General features: G+C 38.7%; 1 protein-coding gene and 1 long non-coding RNA gene across 6 annotated transcripts in view; one reads left to right on the top strand and one right to left on the bottom strand.

Moving 5' to 3' along the window:
* The window catches only part of LOC147574831 (uncharacterized), a 30,564-nt gene extending 21,258 nt beyond the window's left edge, over window positions 1-9,306 (top strand). The window contains exon 3 of the long non-coding RNA XR_015243317.1: window positions 9,203-9,306. This is a non-coding gene — a long non-coding RNA (uncharacterized LOC147574831). The remainder of the gene's footprint in view (window positions 1-9,202) is intronic.
* The window catches only part of ADAMTSL1 (ADAMTS like 1), an 885,884-nt gene that overhangs the window by 740,776 nt on the left and 125,383 nt on the right, over window positions 1-19,725 (bottom strand). The gene's annotated exons all lie outside the window — the stretch shown is intronic.

The raw sequence follows: 19,725 nt of genomic DNA, 5'->3' as shown, positions 1-19,725 counted from the left end.
TGAAGGGCATATCCTTTGTATCCAGCACCACCAGCTATACACTGTCCAGTCCCCAGGATGGGACTGGGGAAAGGATCCTTCTATTTTGCTCAGCAACCATCATATGTCTCCACAGCCCTCCCATTCTCCCCCATTCTCCCGATCTAGTCCTGTCCCTTTACTCTTCATTCCATGGCTTCTGGTTCAGCTGTAAGATCTCTTTATCTCCTCGAGGGCTTTTCTTCATTAAAATCTTCCATGATTTTTCTCCATTGGCCCATTTATCTTAGCTTATAAGGAAATTCAAATCTTTTCCTTCTTAAAATTAAAAAAAATTCAATGGCCAAAAACACTTGCTTAAGGTTGCATCCTCCATTTTCTGTCATTTGTTCATCTACTCATGCATTCTTATTCCTGATCTCTTTCTTGCCATTCCTTAATCTCACATTCCCTCCCCAGACAAAATTCTTGAAAAACTGTATACAGTTTATCATGTTTGTTTCCTTTCTGATAGTTTTTCACCCAACTGCAGTATCCTAAGCCTGAATGGAAGCGTCTTTTATTAATAGCCTCCTAGACCAAATCAGACTGGCTTTTCCCAGCATTTGACTTTCTGTGGAATGACTAGCTGTCACTCATCATTGACACCCTCTCCTTCCCTGGCTTCACTAGATCGTGTTCTCCTACACTGTCCTCTTTTGTCCTTTTTATGGATTTTCACATGTTCATATTTCTCAGAATTCAGTCCTCTTCCCTACTCTCTTTTCATTCCACACACTGTCCTTGGGTTCTTCCATTTATACTTACAGTCTCATATCTAAGCTAAACACTGTTGACTTTGCCCAATGGTTCATTCTACATATCATGCAGGCATCTCCAATCAGTATGTCTAAACCTGAATTCACTTTCCCCAAATTGGTTCTGTCTGTATTCTTTATCACTGCAGATGGCACCACCTCCATCTTGTCACTCAAACTAGAAACCAAAGACTATATATTGACCCTTACACTCTCCCGCCTCACCTCCAATCACCTACTGAATTCCATTATTAAATATACCTTCTAAGTAGCGTTTCCCTTACTCTTCACCACCTTTTTCCCTGATTATCATCTCTTTACTGCTAATGCCATGGCTATAGTTTACAGCATCCTGATATTTCTCATGGACTGTTGAAGTGATTTCAACTCCATGTTTGCCATCTGGTAATTTCCTCAATTCTACCCAATCCCCTTTACACATGTGGATAGATTCTACAGATAAATCCAATAGTATTCACAGTACCGAAAAAAGGCACATCAGCAACTAAAGGACAAAGCCCAGATTAGTTAATCAGATTATATTTCAGCATTTTTAAAACTGTAAGTTGTGATCCAATAGTGGATTAGTGGATTCTGAAATCTATTTAATGGGTTTCAACCAGCATTGAAATAATATGAAATAGAATAGGATAGAGAATATCAGCGTGTACTGCAAAGCAGAGGAGTAAACTTGCAAACTTTTTGTTTTGGTTTCTATGCATGTTTCTGTGTGTGTGTGTGTGTGTGTGTGTGTGTGTGTGTGTGTGCAATAAGTTGCAGTATATTATGTATTTTATACTGTGAATTGCAGATAAAATTTCTAAATCTACTCTTCCATGGTAATATCATTCATGAATACTTCTCCAGCTTCATCTCCCACTGTTTGCCTCACTGCAGCAGAACTTTATATTATAGGGCATTCCAAAAGAAATGTAATGCAAACCTCCAATGTGAGCCATATATGTAATTAAAATTTTTCTAGTATCCACATTAAAAAAAGTAATACAAAATAGGTGAAATTAGTTTCAATGACCTATTTTCTTTATCTCAATATAACACCATTTCAACATGTAACACATAAAAAAAACTATAGCGAAATATATTCTTTTTTGTATTAAGTCTTTGAAATCTCTTTGTGTTATACTCAAAGCATATCTTAATTCAGATATCACATTTCTTTTTTGTTTTTAATGTTTATTCATTTTTGAAAGAGAAAGACAGAGGACAAGCAGGGGTGGGGCAGAGAGAGAGAGGGTCACAGAATCTGAAGCAGGCTCCAGGCTCTGAGCTGTCAGCCCAGAGCCTGACGGGGGGCTCAAACTCATGAACCACAAGATCATGACCTGAGCCAAAGTCAGATGCTTAACTGACTGAGCCACGCAGATGTCCCTAGATATCACATTTCAAGTACTTACTGGCCACCTGTGGTTAATGTATCCTACTGGTAGAGCAGTTCTAAACATATAGTTAATTACCTAAATAATCCATTCTTCCTTATATCTTCATGTCTTTGCACATGCTGTTCCATATACATGGAATCTCCTGTTTTGTTCTTTTGTTTTGAAATTCATATGGTAAACCCTATTCATCCTTTTAGAATTATGTGAAGGGCCACATCCATTGGAAACTTCCCTGACCCAACGAGGCCATGTTGGGCATTCTCCGCTAGGATCCCAGAGCAAAATGCTCCTAAGGAAACATTATACTGCATTGTAATTGTTTTTTTTACATCCTGAGTATGAGTTTCTTGAAGGTAAAGAATATGTCTTACTTGTTTTTATATCCTTAGAACTTAGCATAGTTATTATCACACAGAGTGTGTCTGGTGAAAACTTGTTAAATATATTAAAATTTCTAGATTGACAACTCGAACAACTTACAGAAGGATCCAGCGGGATGCACAGTTAATCATGGCTCAAGCTGAGAGCCTTCGTCCCCAGGACTGATATGTTTGTGTTTCTACTTAATAAACCTAGATTGCAGCCCTTCCTGGTGGGCTCTACTATTTGGGGCTACTTAACACTCGTGCTGATGGGAAGAGTTGTTGTCTTAATAAAATAGCTATTCTGAGAGTCGGGTGGGCCAGTCCTTTACTGATTTGTGGAAGGTGACATTACAGCAAAATACCCCATTCCCATGCCTCAAGGCAGGACCAGATCAAACCACTTCAAATGATTATTACTAAACCTCTAGAAAAAAAACTCACACAGTCCCCCTTTCAAATTATTAAAAAATGCTGCTGTTGAAAAGCTTTTCTTACCTACCCTAAATCCTTTGTGCTGCACTGTCAGCCCACCTCCTCCTGTTTGGATCTCGGGAGAGCTACAGAAAAGCTTACCATGAGACTCTAAAAAAGAACCCTCTTATGCTTCAATAACAGCACTAAATCACCCTTAAGTCTTCTCTTCTCCAGGGTAAACAATCCAAATTTCTTTAGCCTTCCTCCATAGATCTTATTTTACAAGCTTTTAATCACTGTGGTGGCATGCCTCCAAACTAGATTCTCCAAGTTCCTACGTCCTACTGCTGTTGTAAAGCTTAGCACCATCGACAGCTCTATGTGCTGAGTATTACGCCAGCCCTCCTATGAATAATATCCCTTCGTACTGTGTAATATCCTCAGGAAGATTTGAAGTAGAATAACAGTAATTCTCAAACTCAGGAATATTTTATGTTTAACCTAAGTTGCCCACTACTTACACTCACTAAAATATGACAAGGGGGTGATAATGATTACGGTTTCAGTGTAGTTTTATGCTTTCTATTTCGTATCTCATATTATGGCAAAAGGCCATCAAGGGTAAATAGTAACTGTAGTAATATCAACTAATGTTTCTGAATGTTTACGGCATGTGAGGTATTGCTCTAAACATTATATACATATATTGACTTTTTAAGTACAATAAATGAAGCAGAGACTGCTGTTATTGTTGTTATGTTACCAGTGAAAAACAGGCACAAAAAGATTAAGTAACTTGACCAAAGCTACATGGATAGTAAACAGTAGAGCTAAGATTGCAATGCAGAGTCTGCTGTGTTCTTTTTTTTAAGTGTATTTATTTATTTGGTAGAGAGTGAGTGAGCAGGGGGGGAGCAGAGAGAGAGAGAGAGAGAGAGAGAGAGAGAGAGAATCCCAAGCGGGGTCTGCACAGTCAGTGCAGAGCCCAGTGTGGGGCTCGATCTCATGAACTGTGACATCATGACCGGAACCAAGATGAAGAGTTGGGCGCTTATCCAACTGAGCTACCCAGGCACCCCAAGAGTCCACTATACTGTTAACCACTTTGGTTTCCAATCTAACAGCCTGTCTACTGACCTCACTGTTAGTGTCCTTATCAGGATGTGAGTCATAATTTGTTTTTAAATCTCCCCGGAAATTGCTGTTGAAGTTAAAGGAATAAACACCAACAAAATATTTCAAGAAGGATAGCAGTCATTCATTACCTTAAAAATATAGGAATAGTAATTCAGTAAAGAGCTAATCTTATAATAGTCATGTGCATTCTGTACATATAGGCACATATCACATAAAGGAATCATTACATGATTTTCAAGAAGGTTGGAGTGCAAATATGTAATAAAAATAAAATTATTTTAGGTATTTGAAAGCCACCTTAAAGCTAACCAGGTTTACATAACCCTACCTTTGAATCTTAAGTTTATAAACATTTATTACTATCTTTCCTTTTGTAACTCAAAACCAACTAGTTAAATGATGATGCTAGCATTCCAGGGATATGAGAAATATACACTCTGTAATTTTGTTATTGTTGCTTCAGTTTCTGTGCTGAAAGCCTTACTTTATTATATGGCAGTGTTTCCTGAGATGTGGGATGCCTCACTACTGACAGTCCCCAGGATTTTAGATATATTCAAATTGTTTTCCAGAATATGCAAGATAATCTGAAAGGACACAGTTACACTGCATTAAATAACATCGTAAGTCAACAAGTTTATTTTTCTCATCTCTTTCAATCATTCTGATTAAGTGAGGGATTATGGATCATCGTGGTAGTCCGATTCTTTAACTTCTTTGGAAGACTTGATAATCTCTCCCATTTAACAAAAAATGAAGAGACCTAAAGCACAAGAGACTGGGACAGACAACAGTGGACAGAGTTTAAGGACACCGTTTTGTTTTCTTTGCATGTATGTTTAGTTACCTTTGACTTATGGCCTGTGTCACTGACTTTACATTTATGGTAGTGATATCAAGTTTACTTTTAAATTAATTGAATTACAAAGTAAGCTGATTTAATGAAAACCTCAAGATTATAATGGAACATGAAAAAGGCACTAATTATAAAGCAGGCATACAAATGACTGAATCTTGAGCAAGGAATGATGAGGCACTATGGGTTAACCCACTGTAATTAAAGATGAAAACCTAAATCCTGAAAGACATGTGGTCTCCTCACTCCATGATTAGAAATTACCAGCAAAGGCAATAGCTACTCTATCTCTCTGTACAGGAAATCCTTGCAGGCACATCTTAACAGAGTTGGGAATCTGTCCCTCTGGGTAAGACATGAGTCAGTACAGTGTTTAAAGCCAGCCTTCATGTTTTGGAGTTAACCGTGAAAAAGGTTTTATAGGAATTTACTTTCCCAGCTGCAGAGAAGCTCTTGGAAGTTTGAAACTGTTTTTCCCCGTGGTACGGAATGCTTCAAACGTATTTACTAAAAATCCATATCTTTATCAACCCTCTCCTTGTTCCCGGATTTACTCTGAACCCACCAAGCAAAATCTACAGCTCTATGAATCAGTCTTTGAATACCAGCATAATTCTGCTGGGGATCAGCAACAATTCTATTTCTTATTTCTTTCCAACTTCATGACTCAAAGATATCTCCAGAAATTATTCGCCTACCTAATATCTACCAAGTTTTCAAAAAAAAAAAAAAAACATATAAAATCTGAATTTACCATTTACAAACCTCAAAAAATGGTATGTCTATAAATTAAAAGAAGCAAAGAAACCAATAAGATTTCACAGAAGTCTAATCATTGATTATTAATTTTAAGCTATGTACAAAATCCTTTCATTGACCCACCTAACCACTCATGAAAGTTCACAGTGCTAGGTTTATACTATAAAAATGTACAAGGGTTACTGCCCTCAAATCTTATATCTGTTTTAATAAACTGGATTCTTAAATGTGAATACAGAAATTATGGATCAAGGAGGTGATAATAGAACTTTGACTTCATGTTCCTACAGACAGCCTTTTGATTTGGTTCTGATGAAATAGGACTCCTAAATTGTGAATGGTACAAGAAATAGCCAGAAAGTTCATCTAATCCTGACTTCTCAAATTCCAAGTGTCTCTAGAATGCTACTGTAAACCTACAACTGAATAGGCTGAGAATCATCTGGGATGGTGGAGATTAACATTTTGCAGATTTTTCCCTGCATGTCCCTACAGACTACATCGATCCTTCCGTTGCACACACCCCGCCCCCAACACGCATATCCTTCTTTTCGCTCTTTTGAATTAAGAATCCCATCCAGCTGCACACTCCCAGAGGGAAAAGCTCGAGACAGACAGCTCAGTTCATTTCTTAGATCTACAACTTGCTCATTTAGAAAGTGGGTTTCCATATGGAGTTACAGCAGGAGCATCTGTGTTTACCTATTTCTTTCTTTTAACTTTGAAAAAGGGAAGGGATTCATAAAAATACACATGATGCCATAAATGAAGGGAGAGAAAGGAGGCAATAGAGGGGTAAAATATCGAGTTCTGTGACTGAGGATTCTGAACCAGGATGGAAATTGGAGTCCTGGCTCTGGCGTGGAACACCCGCTCGTAAAGGAGGTGCAGAGCCAAATGTCTCTGCAACAGCAAGAGGCAGAAGCTGTGAGAAAAGAGGGTGTTTTGTGACAACCTAACTACTCAGTCCAAAAATGTTATACATGGGCAGACACTCAAAACATGATTCTAGTTTACTTGTTCCAATTATTTTATTAAATGAACAAAATCAAAGCATGCAATCTGCATGGATTATGCACAAAGTCTTTCCTGTGGCACAAGGACTAGGGATGACTGTTCTGTCCTGGGTGATGCACCCACCATCCCAATGTGTCCCACTCAACTTGGCTCTTTCCCTGCATTGGCTTGACTAACAGAAAAAGAGCACTGGAATTATCCCTGTTTTGAACAGTTTGTATCCCTGTGGCCTCATCCAGGACTGAAAGGGAATACTTCGCAAACATGCTAGATAAAAGAGAACATGCATTTAAGTTATTCATTTCATAATAGAATATTTTCCTCCTGGATAATAAAGTCTGCCCTTAGTTAACTATTCCAAAATAAAAGGGTGGACACCAACTTATTCTTCAAAATATGAAGTCTTATGTAATAGCAATATAGTATATTACTTAAATTTATTTAATAAAGTGATTTTCTCTTGGCATAATGTGCTATGCAAAATAGTTTCCTTTCAACATCCTAAGGAACAAAATGGCAGTAAATTTAAGGAAATTTAAGGAGGAAGTAATCTTAGCAAATATCTGTTAATGGAAGGTTTCATCAAAGTGGCCATAAATCACAGGAAAAATTTGAAAAATAATTTTTCAGTTGAATTTTGAAAAGCATTAGAATTGTTTTTCAGTACCATCACTAAGCCCCACAGATTGAATGGATAAAACACAATTATTTAATTAGGCATTATTCATTTTTAGAATCTTGTTCAATTCCTTCATTCCAAATATTTATGCTGTGACTCTTCTCCTAATTCAGACTGTTCAAAATGATATCTTATTCCTCATAAATTTCCAACTTTCTTCCTTAACACTAACTTATACATGGAAATATATAAGTATTTGCTGAATAAAAGGATAACTGATTATAAATCTTCCCTCATTTATTATAAATTATATTATATACTCAAGAAAATCAACAGCATTCAAATATATTGTGACATTTTGCAAGCTATTTTAATGTTCAGTAACTGATAATTCAATGTCAAATTCTGATTTGCCTTTATTTGAAAAGCCTAGCCTAAAATGAGCATATTCTCTAACATTCATACACAAGTCAATCATAACATTTTTCATTCAGGAAAAAAAAATTCTAAATCTGGAATGTTCCAGAAATGGAGTCATTAGAAATATTCTGAAAGTAAAGATGAAAGATTTTATGTTATCCTAAATGATCAGCTTTTTTTCTAGGTCTGTCTTAGCCATGTCTCTTTTAAGGAAACTATGTGATTCACAAAATGCCCATTCTTCTTGTTTTTATTAATCTGCCACTGGGCGTGAAGGCACCCCTAAGGCAGAGATTTGGATTGCCATGTGTCACTTGTGCATGGCCCCAACTCACTGGACTGTAACCTGTACTTCTCTGTCCTGTCTCTGGGTAAATGTGGGAGAAAATACCGTGCAGCCTTTTCCTAGTCTTCAGATTCTGTGCACAAATGATTGGGCAGTTTTCTATTGAAAACTGAGGAAGAATTATCTGTAGGTAATTCAAAGCATTTCTATTAGAGAGTCTGAAACTGCCAATGCATTTTACTCATTGCACAGACTCAACTAGACTAACCGTAAACTCATCTCCTTGAAATACAGAAAAGAATGACTTGTAAGAGAGAACTGGCAATTGGAACTTGCTTCTTTTTTTTTTTTTTTTCAAATTTCGATAATTTTATTTTTTTATTTTATTTATTTAAATTCAAGTTAGTTAACATACAAAGCAGTATTGGTTTCAGGAGTAAAACCCAGTGATTCATCACTTCCATATAATAACAAGTGCTCATCCCAACAAATGCCCTCCTCAATGCCCATTAGCCCATCCCCCAACCCCCCCCACCCCCCTCCTGCAAGCCTCAGTTTGTTCTTTGTATTTAAGAGGAACTTTTTTTCAAATGATCTGACACCAACATTAGACAAGTGCATTTCAAAGAGGAGTGAATGCAGGGAGTACGGTGCACAGAGCAACAGTTCCGCCTTCTCTGGAGCTGACTAACCCCATCCTCCTTGAGGAAACAAGAGTGGTTCACGTGAGGCAATTAGAGTTCAGCTCCAGTACACATATAAAGAAACAGTATACTAATATTTTGTATCTGCAGGTACTTTGTAGTATCACACATATAGTATCCTTGTTTGATCTCCATAGCAGCACTGAAAGTCAGAGAAATGGTGAGTAGCACCACTTTCCACAGGAGTGAAAACCGAGGCTACCATGATTTGTGGCACAAATAAATGTAACAAGACATCAGAAAAATGAGAATCCACTGGGAAACAAATGAAAGCTACATGAAAGTAAACATGCCAACTTCTGCTCAGAGTAGTTGAAGATGCCATCATCAGAGATGCTGAATGGCTTGTCTAATGACACATGACTAGTTAAGCACAACTATTTAGGTTGGAACAAGACTTTCTAATAAGTCATCATTCTTTCTTCTCTTACTCCCACTCCCTGCCTTAGAAGTACGGAATTTGGACTGTCTGAACCATAAACAAACAAACAAACAAAAAGGCAGAAATCTACTCTTAGAACACATGATACTAAGCACCTTACTGCAAGAGTGTGAGTCACAGAATTATTATTGCCACCCCACTAACAGGCAGAATTCTGCTCTAGTTCAGTTTGAGTCAATGACACAGTTCCTTTTTAACTTCTTAGGTAAAGAAATAAAAGAGGACAAGAAAAGATGTTTTCCCATCCCTGACATTTTCTGGTCCAGCAAGGACAAGCTGAAAAGCTGATTAACAAGGTAATGTGCATATATGCTAAATGTGTAGAAGGACAGCAATGGGATTCTAAGCAAGTAAACACAGGACCTTAGAATTTCTAAAAGTTGGGGTGGGGGTGATGAGAAGAATTAGTGACTGAAATCAGTAGAGTAGACATGTCAGAGCAAAAATGAAAGACATTTTTTAAGCAGGCGGAATATAGTAAGAAATAAATGATAGGCATTTCTTGTTTCTTTGCCAAATTTCTATAGGCGGCTTACTAAAGTAGTTTTGTGTTTCATCTTGCCCAACATGTCAGAAACTGAAGCTGGTAATAAGGATAATCACAGAGACTGTGACCCTCAATGGACAGAAGCCAGAGTCTTATCCATTTTTGTAATAAAGAAAGCAAAATATTGCAGGTGGCTTAGCCCATAGGGTCATTTTACAGATTATCTCAATTACATACAACAGTTACTGAACAGACTTGCAACAGACATTCACATGAACCCACAAATGGAAAGTCACTGTAACACAAATATTTGACCCAGGGTAAAAGAAAGGATTGAACATATGCTCTAAAGTGAAAGCAGGTGCAAAGTAAGGTATATGGGATGCTACCACTTGCATTTAACACACACACACACTCACACACACACACACACACACACACACAAAGCACACATGTGTATGTGTAAGCATATGTAAATCTAAACTAACTCTGGAAAGATACATAAGTCATAGTAAACAGTAATTAAATCCATGAAGCAAAACAGGGTAGCTGGGGGTTAGAGGAAAAGAGACATATCATATACTGGTTTGTGCCATGTGACTGTATTACCTATTCAATAAGTTGAATTTTTTTTTAAAAGAAAGATTTGTTAAAGACTTTTGAGTTAGGAAAAAACACACATAAAGAGAACTTAAAATGTTACCAAAGTTAGATTTATAATGCAGGCTGAAAAATCAAGCCAAATTCTGTATTTTTATTTAATTCCAAACTGTAATATTGCAAAATTTAATGAGGTGAGGTAGAAACCCACTTTTATAGCTTAGAAAGTATAAAAACGGGGATACACAAATATCTCTTCATAAGATTTTACAAGGTCAAGAGCAATCATTCAAGAGTAGACTTTGTATTTGCTTTTACACAGAGTCCTTGAACCTGATGTCATATTTGTATATATCTGTGTATAAAACTATCTACTTCTTTATCAGTATCTGTGAGAAAAAAATTCTATGTTCCACTCAAGTCTATTAAAGTCATACCCTAAGTTGTATTGTAATATATGCCATATACATCATAATGTTATTAGGTTTGAAGATGCTTGCTTCCATATCACCACCATGCCCCCATATGAAGAAGTGGCAGTTTTTCACACATTTCAAAATTTTTACAAAATATGTGGCACAAAATTAGTACCATAAATAACTCAACAACAGCCAAAAAAGATACTTATTTTGGCTTCCTTCTATAAACATTAACTAAACATCCTCAAGACACGGGTCACTGTACAGCGTTGAGAGGTACCAAGGTGACGTGCATCCTCCTTGCACAAGGACCCAACAGTCCAGTAGGAGAATTAATGTACTCAGGGGAGACCACGTGATGAGTGTTACTTTTGACACCAAGAGTTTGTGTTTGTCATACGTGCAAGCCAATGAAACACAGAATTCAATGGAAAACTGGGGACATCTGTGAAGAAAGGAATCAAAGGCAGGCAAGATAGTAGACAGGGACAAAGTAGCAGAGGTTAGTCTTAAGTAAACATTAAACACCATTATTCCTTAGGCTTAAATAAGAACATGATTTTAGCATTGGCTAAGTTCATCCCAAAGCTAAAATGCAGGAATCTCCATAAAATTTCCAAGTATTGCGAGCTTTCAACTTGGAAGCACACGTGGGGCTGGCAGAGTAATTTGTTAGAAATTTAAAACTGGCAGTTACATCTGCGGTTTCTTTTGCTGGAATTGTTCTTGTAAAAGATTTATGAGAGGCAAACGTTCCTCCTTGGCTTATTCATAAAATAAAATGGTGTAGCAATATAATAGATGTACAGACAAAAAATGTTTTAATAGAGTCTCTCTGTGTATTCACAACACAAGGAGAAAGAAAGTTCTCTGCTTTGGAAAGAACTGGTGAGACCCATTTCATGGGTCAAAGGTGTAGGATTTTACATAGTTTTCCTTAAGTAAGCAATGCTAGTATTTATATTGTATCAGTAAAAGTCCATTCATCTCATAATCCTCACTTAGAGTTATATTCATTGAAAAAAGAGCATGTTCACAATATTCACAATATTGAAGCATTACAGTTTGAAATACAACAAATGGCATAAATACCGATGAAGTGTAGCATTTTCTCTTCAGTGGTTAATCTTATGATAGGACAATGACAAAAGTAAATAGGGCTGTTATATATTAAACAAAGAGTCCCAGGAAGGCAGTGCCCATGTGGTCTCTTCTTTTTGTACAAATGTTTTTTTTTTTTTGTTTGTTTGTTTGTTTTTCCCAGCTTCCCAGGAGAACTGGAAATCCCTGGGAACTGGGATTCCCAACTGGCATCTAGGGATGAGAGGGCTTATCTTCTGATTTTTGGTTAAGGTGATTAAACTCAGACTACTAATTGAATAAATGCAAAACTTATTCTAGATTACTATTTTAAGCATCCTTCATTCTTTCATCCATTCTTCCATTTATTCTTCCAAGATTCTATTTTTCCACCTATCCATTTTTCTACCCATCCATTATTTATTTAGAAGTATTTAGATACTTCTTTTAGATACTTCTATGCACCATACTCTGTGCTGAGTGTGGAAAACACAATGATGGACAAGGAAGCAGATTTCCTTGCCCTTATAACTTATAGCCTAGCCCAGGAGACAATGAAAAACAACCATCCAAGTGGCCACGTATTCCTAGTTGAGATAAGTGCTCTAAAAAATATACTGTAGGCAATTAAGATGGATAATGGGAGGGAGGTAAACAAGACTAGGGGTTCAAAGAAGATGGCCTGCTTGGGGAAAAAAAAGATATTAAAACCCAGTATTCGGGGGGCACGTGGGTAGCTCTGTTCTTAAGTTTGAGCTTTGTATCGAGCTTTGTGCTGGCCATACAGAGCCTGCTTGGGATTTCTCTCTCTCTCTCAAAATAAATTAAAAAAAATAATAATACTCAGGAGTGAGAAAAATTTAGCAGATGTAGAGTGGCTGGGAAGCCCATCAGGGCCAGAGGAAACAGCATATGTAAAGGATCTGAGGTAGAGAAGAACTTGGTGGGATCAGCATGTAGGTCTAGAGCCCAGAGAACATGGTGGTGGTAGCAAGACATGATTACAGACTGGGTATGGATGACCCAGAATCTACGGATCATATTTTAAAAGATCATTCTCACTGCTCTGTCCAGAAACTAGGTACTTAATTTGCTTTTATGATTTCTTGCTTGTTTTAACACTGGAGTCACAAATATCCTTCAGCTTAGGTAAGGAAATTTATAAATCCACCTCAAGCCAACTTTTCCTGGATCTTCAAAGGCATTTAGAAACATGCTTCTAGCCATCATGCAACTATCTAAGTCTCTTTGCACTTTAAAAAAAATCTATTTGTTTCTTCATGCATGATGTTTGCGAAACCACTCTTCAGACTAGCACCACATAACAAATTTCCCAAAATTGACGTAGAGAAATAGTTAATCTCCCATTACAATATTTCTAAAAGATTTCCCATGATGGCGGTGGGGGCGGGCGGACAACTGACTCAATACTGTGCATCAGTTCCACACACAGGAAAAGTAAGTGCAGAGTAATGTGGTCTCTACAGCTCTCAGAAAGACCGCATCCTAGAGACCACTACCTGCCTACTGGGAGGTGAGGTGTGGGGGACATGTCTCTCCTTTAACAGATGTAAAAGTTCTCCTCCACAGGACAATGTGAAGCCTGGGTGGATATTTCCAGATGGCCCTTAAGCTCTTGTGAAGGATTCCTAGTTGATGAAAGGGAGAATCATGCACATCAAAAAGAAATGGTATGTTTAGGTTAGACTCCAGTCTCCCAAGAAGCATCTGGAGACAAATATAAAGAGAAGAGACACTGACTAGACAAAAGGCCAGGATGACAACACGAGCAGAAGGGCTAGGAAGAAACCCAGAGGGGTTCCTCTGTGGGGTCTAGAGAACACACTAGGTGAAATGCAGCAGGACATTTCCCTGCCACAGATCCACCTGGAGGGTCTCAGAGATTAGACGTGTGTTTGCACACTTAAGATTCCTCCACTTGGCCAGCTACCATGCTCTGAACTGTTTGCCACATTGAGATTTGTAGTTTTCAACTATCTAAGTCTCTTTTTATTGCCTCTTCATTTGCTCCCTACCTCCCACAGAAATATACCTTGCCAGCAAATACCCCGCTGCCTGCGCATTGTTTATACTGAGGATGTGTGAGGAAGTGTCACCCTCCAAAGGTGGGATTACTCATCTGCTCTCCACAGCAGAGCTGCGGCCAGCATTAACCTCTACGCTGCTGCAGCAGGCAGCTCTGTGGAGCCAATGCCAGAGTCAAGGTCTGAAATAAGGCCCTGTCCAGGCAGTTATGCAACTAACCGAACCCAAGCCTGCCTCCATATTCATAACAGCAGATATTCAGATTTCCTCTTGAAAAATTCCCCTTCCATATCAACATTTTGTATCTTTGGGGAAAAAAAAAACGTTTTAAAAGACAGTTTTATGATACTGGTATTTTAGGAGAAGACCAAAGGGTGGAAAAGGGTTTTGCTTTTGCTGGGAGGGAAATAATGTCACCACTCCTAAATATCCACCAGCTCCTAAGGCCCCTTTCCCCTGACAGGGGAACATGTACAGCAGGGGCCCACGATCTGCTTAGCTGATGCTGGGGAAGTGCTTTTGTCATGGTTATCCAGTCAATAGCTCAGACAGTAAAATTTTCAAGAACTGTATGTCGCAATAGTCGCAATTCAAATTAATGACTGTATTTTTTAAACTCCTTAAGAACTAAACGTGAAAACATAGTTAAAATCTGATTACCCTCACAAGGCCTTGAAGCTCATATCTTGAGTATTAAACCCTGTCAGGATGGCAAAAGAATGCTTGGACTTGTAAAATCTGGGAAATTTAAAACCCAAGCCAGAGCTCCATCCTAATTTACCTTGTTATTGTTCTCTATCATAAATACTCTAAACTGCCGGAGGCTCGTGTGGATTCAGTGATTTTATGCACTGCGTGCTCTAAGACACAACACCCCGAAGATTAGGTGGCATGCAGATGAAGCGTGCGTCTCGAATTCCTTGTGGTTGTAACTTTGAAAGACTTTGTGGAATTTCAGAAGGAAACCCTAGAAAAGCAAAAATCACTTTGGTCTTTGTACCTACATTAAGCATTTAATGTATAGACATTCAAGTAGGTCTTAGGGGCTTATTTTATAGTTTATAGAAGGGTTTTTAGATGAGCCTTTATAGTTTCCATGAGAAAACTTTAATCCGCAAAAGCACAATGAGATTGACCCTACTTTTACGTACTTCCTTTGACTGGGCTGTAGCAGCACTCACCACATGGAGGAAAGGTAATACAAGAAGGATGGTTATAAGCAAGTGCTTTGAAAACAGAACCCATAACACCAGCCTGTGATTGGGAGGCCCAAAGGCTTGTATTTTACAACCCAGTTTGCAAGAATACCTACACAACTGTTTTTACTAAACTGACAATGCATAGGTGCTGAAAAGAACGCTGTGACTACTTTAGTATCTTGGTTGAGAAACCAAGTCCCGTCATTCCGCCCTGCTTTTTAGGAAGCCTACGCAGCGGAGACCATGTGTGTGCTACAATCTGTTCACAGGATGCGCGATGCTGCATCTGAGCCCCAGACAGGGAGCGAAAGCCCGCCCCACTGGGGTGTGGTGTCTCACATGCCAGAAATCCACTCCCCTCTCTCCAGCACTGCCAGGTGGGACCAGGAACATGCCCCAAGGTCAACATAAATGTCCTTCAAAACTTCATAAGAAGTTCCAAGTAAGGGGCACCTGGGTGGCTTGGTCAGTTAAGCATCCAGCTCTTGGTTTTGGCCCAGGTCATGATCTCATGAGTTCAGCCCCACATCAGACTCTGTGCTGGTGGTGAGGAGCCTGATTGAGATTCTCTCTACTTCTCTGTTCCTCCCCCACTTGTGCTCGCTCTCTCTCAAAATAAACTTTAAAAAATTTTTAAAAAGAAAGTCCAAGTAAACAGTTGGACCAGTTCATTTATTTTACAGAAGGATTTGGGGTTTTTTTAATGCTTATTTAAATAAAAGGAAGCAGAGAAAAAAACTTCACATCTTACAAAGCAGACCCCCTCTACCACCCTATCTTCCCCCCTTAAACCAGGACAATGTCAATTTCTAACTTTACCCTCATCCTGACAAGTACCTGGATAAATATGGAACTGTCTGGATAATTACAGTCAGCTATAATAGAAAGGGTTTTTAAAATATATTCTTTGTGCGCATGCACCCCACCTCTTTTACTTACTAGCTGAGAGACCATGGGTAAGTCAAAATCCCCTTACCTGTAAATTGGATAGAACACTATTCCCCCAACTGCAAGGGTAGTTAGAATTCAATGAAAAAATATGTATACCTAGCCTAATAGCACCAAGAATATAAGACTCAATAAATATTAATTCCACTCCCCAATACCCATATATCATATATGTATACAATAAAACATGTTAGACTATAATCCAAAATATTAACAGAGGTTATCTCTTGGATGTAGGCTTGAAGATAATTTTATTCCTTGGGTTTTTCCATAGGTTATCACTTTTCTACCATATATGTTTATGTACATGTATACAATGTATACATACATACATTTATAGATAAGATCTATATTGTACGATCAGAAAAACATGCCATGTGAAAGATGTGGACAGCTATTTTCCATTATAAATAAATATCTGTGTCCTTTTATGTCTGGAGTTGTACAGGCTACTGAAACACTGTGAACAGAGAAAGTGCTATGACCTCATTCCACGCTTTTAATACCATCAGAACATTGACCAACATGTCATGAGTAGTGAAAGCTAGACAATAAAGAAAAACTAAAAGACACCTGCACTTTGAAAAAACCCTTGTCCAATAACTGCTGTGGCTTGCAAGACACAGACCAGAGTAACTAGAGTCTTGTCCATGTTTTATCCTTGAAACTTGCCTGAGCCTGGTGCATCATAAGTGCTCAGTAAATACTTGTTCAAAGAACTAATAAATGAATATAGCATGGGAGTAATGGATAATCATAATGGCTTTCATGGTTTCTATAGTTTGTTGTTCCTTCCTGGTAACAAAAAGACTTAGACAAGCAATGTTCAAAGAAATATATTCAAAACGAGACAAGAATGGTTGACAATTAAGAAGGTGGAGTAAAAGGGCACCTGGGTGACTCAGTCAAGCGTCTAACTTCAGCTCAGATCATGATCTCATGGTCCGTGAGTTCGAGCCCCACGTTGGGGCTCTGTGCTGACAGCTCAGAGCCTGGAGCATGCTTCAGATTCTGTGTCTCCCTCTCTCTCTCTGCCCCTGCTCAGCTCACGCTCTGTCTCTCACTGTTTCTCAAAAATAACTAAATATTAAAAAACAATTTTTTAAAGGTGGAGTACACTGTATGATTATTACATATACAACTTTTCATGAAATCAGAAAATACCCATTTTTTTTTTTAATTAAGACAGCGTCACATAGGAAACATACTGAACCAATTTGCTCATCATTTCTTTCGCTGAAAGAGCATGAAAACTCTTAATTCCCAAGACGACTTCTGGGAGAAAAAGTCAATATAAGGAGCAATGAAAGAGATGTCTCCTCCCTCTCCTGCCCTCTTCATCTCATTGTAAGATCTAGGACAAAATCCAGATCAGACACTGTGCTCATCAGGGTAGTACTTCCCCCAGGCACACCTGCCCCACCGGAAGACCCTTATCCATGAAGGTGGATGAGGATAAAGTATGTTGCCCGCACACCCACACAACAAGTCCTTGAGCTCTGAGATGCCATTTCCACACAGAAGGGGAAGAACAGAACTGCATACTTGGTGCTCCCCTAGCTTTATGGGTTTTGCTTTTGAGTCAATATTACCAAGACAAGAATCAAAGAAAGAACAAGATTCCCTAAAATTTACTTGAAAGATTGAAGAAACAGAAAGGGTAAAACTTGAAGAAAGATAACCCTTTTCTCAATTAGATTCCCATGTTCAAACCTATAAGCTCCTGAACGGATGGGAGCATGACGGGGCGGTAAAGAATATTTTAGTTTGCTTTGAGCTAATAGTTTTTTAAATGTACAGTGGATTTCCTGTTCTAGCTTCCCAAATGTGACCCCCAACCCCTTAGTACAAAACATGACTGTATTAAGTTCAATAACATAAAAAGACTTCTCTAAAGGTGAATAAAAATAATGACAACAATCACGATGCTAAAACAGGCTCTACTTAGCACAGCTGCTTTACGTGGTCCTCTTTAATCCAGAGGAAAATACTGCAAGGGGGTATTGCTGGCCCCACATTCCAGTGAAACAACTAAGGTGCAGAGAAAGCAGATAACCTGACGGAAGTCACGGGGCTGCTGAACACAGACCCAGAACCCCAGGTCTAGGCCAGGCCTCTCTGACCCCAAATCCCCTAATACCACCAAATTTGTCTCCCTCTGGTGCTTTGCACACCTCTACATGGAACACGCTCCCCCATCTCTCCATTGGGACAACTCTTACTCTTCCCTGATGTTCATCTTAAATGTCACTGCCTCAGAAAAGCTTCACCTGTTCTTTCAACCTAAAGTAAGTACCTGTTAGTATCTTGCTCAGCATCTTGTCCTTGCCCTGAAATCAGGACATTTACCTCAGGGTGAAGCATGCATTTAGTGCCTGCTTTCTGATCCAGAATGTAAGCTCCAGACAGGCAAGGGCAACGTCTGCAAATATCATTATTAAATAAGTATTTGTTGACTGACTGATTCACTGGCTGAAATGACTAAGTACAACAATGGTTTTCAAAAGATGGAGGTGAAGGCACTTGTACTCTGCCTGTTCTAAATGCACGAGCTCTACGTTCATCTGTTTATGTCTTCAACTACCTCATAAGATACTTAGTTGAAGCGCTGTTAAAAGAAGAATTTGAGGGGCGCCTGGGTGGCGCAGTCGGTTGGGCGTCCGACTTCAGCCAGGTCACGATCTCGCGGTCCGTGAGTTCGAGCCCCGCGTCGGGCTCTGGGCTGATGGCTCAGAGCCTGGAGCCTGTTTTCGATTCTGTGTCTCCCTCTCTCTCTGCCCCTCCCCCGTTCATGCTCTGTCTCTCTCTGTCCCCAAAATAAATAAACGTTGAAAAAAAAAAATTAAAAAAAAAAAAAAAGAAGAAGAATTTGGAAATGACTGTACTATTCTATGATGCTTCCCTATATCAACAGATGCAGACAACCAAAGAGGTTTGAGAAAATCTGCTGATGCCCACCCAGCATCCGGTTAAGCAGACAAGGTATAGTAAACAAACCAACAGGAACAGGAAGAGAGTAGCTATCTCAGAATATAGATATAAATCAATATCTTCACAAAGTCACTCTTCCTTTCAAAAGCTTCAAAACAAGAACTTCTTCTCATCTATTTTATTTATCTCATTTGTGCCCTACTTAATAGATATTGATTTGATAGGCACGTGCCATTTAAATAGAAAATACAAAATGAATATTCTAATTGTAATTGAAGAATGCCAACTTAATCCAGAAGTTCCCTGTGTATAAAAGACCTTCCAAAAATTATCTGTATCCCTTCCTTCTCTCTCACTGTCTGGGCAGAACCTGATTCTGGGGCAGAAGCCATGCAGCCCAAGAGGACACATGCCGCTGAAATGGTTCTCTGGAATCTACCACTGGCCAGATGTCTCAGGTATTTGTATCTTCCCCTACGCTGATGACTCCCTCCCATGTGATCCATCAGCTTTCAACCTAGAGTAGCATAGTAAATGATAACCAGACTTTATAGTCTAATATAGATACAATAGATAAAATAGATACTTTAGGGATGCAGTAAAGTGATTTCACTGACTTAAAAGCAATAAAGTTTCTGTGTGTAGAAAGTAATGCCACATCATATTGGTAGTGATCATATTACCAACACCAAGATCACAAAAGGATTTCCTTGTTTTACTAAAACAAGCTCTTTGACATGGAAATGTGGTACCTCAATTGTTTTGCCACGAACACAGCCCTCACCCTTCACTTTCCCCCTTATATGGAGTAAGTTGGGCT

The sequence above is a fragment of the Puma concolor genome, chromosome D4, assembly GCF_028749965.1.
Source record: "Puma concolor isolate L17-30 chromosome D4, mPumCon1.1.hap2, whole genome shotgun sequence".
In the NCBI taxonomy this organism is placed as follows: domain Eukaryota; kingdom Metazoa; phylum Chordata; class Mammalia; order Carnivora; family Felidae; genus Puma; species Puma concolor.
The sequence above is the reverse complement of the archived record's forward strand: the minus strand, read 5'-3'. Positions and strand labels throughout refer to the sequence as shown.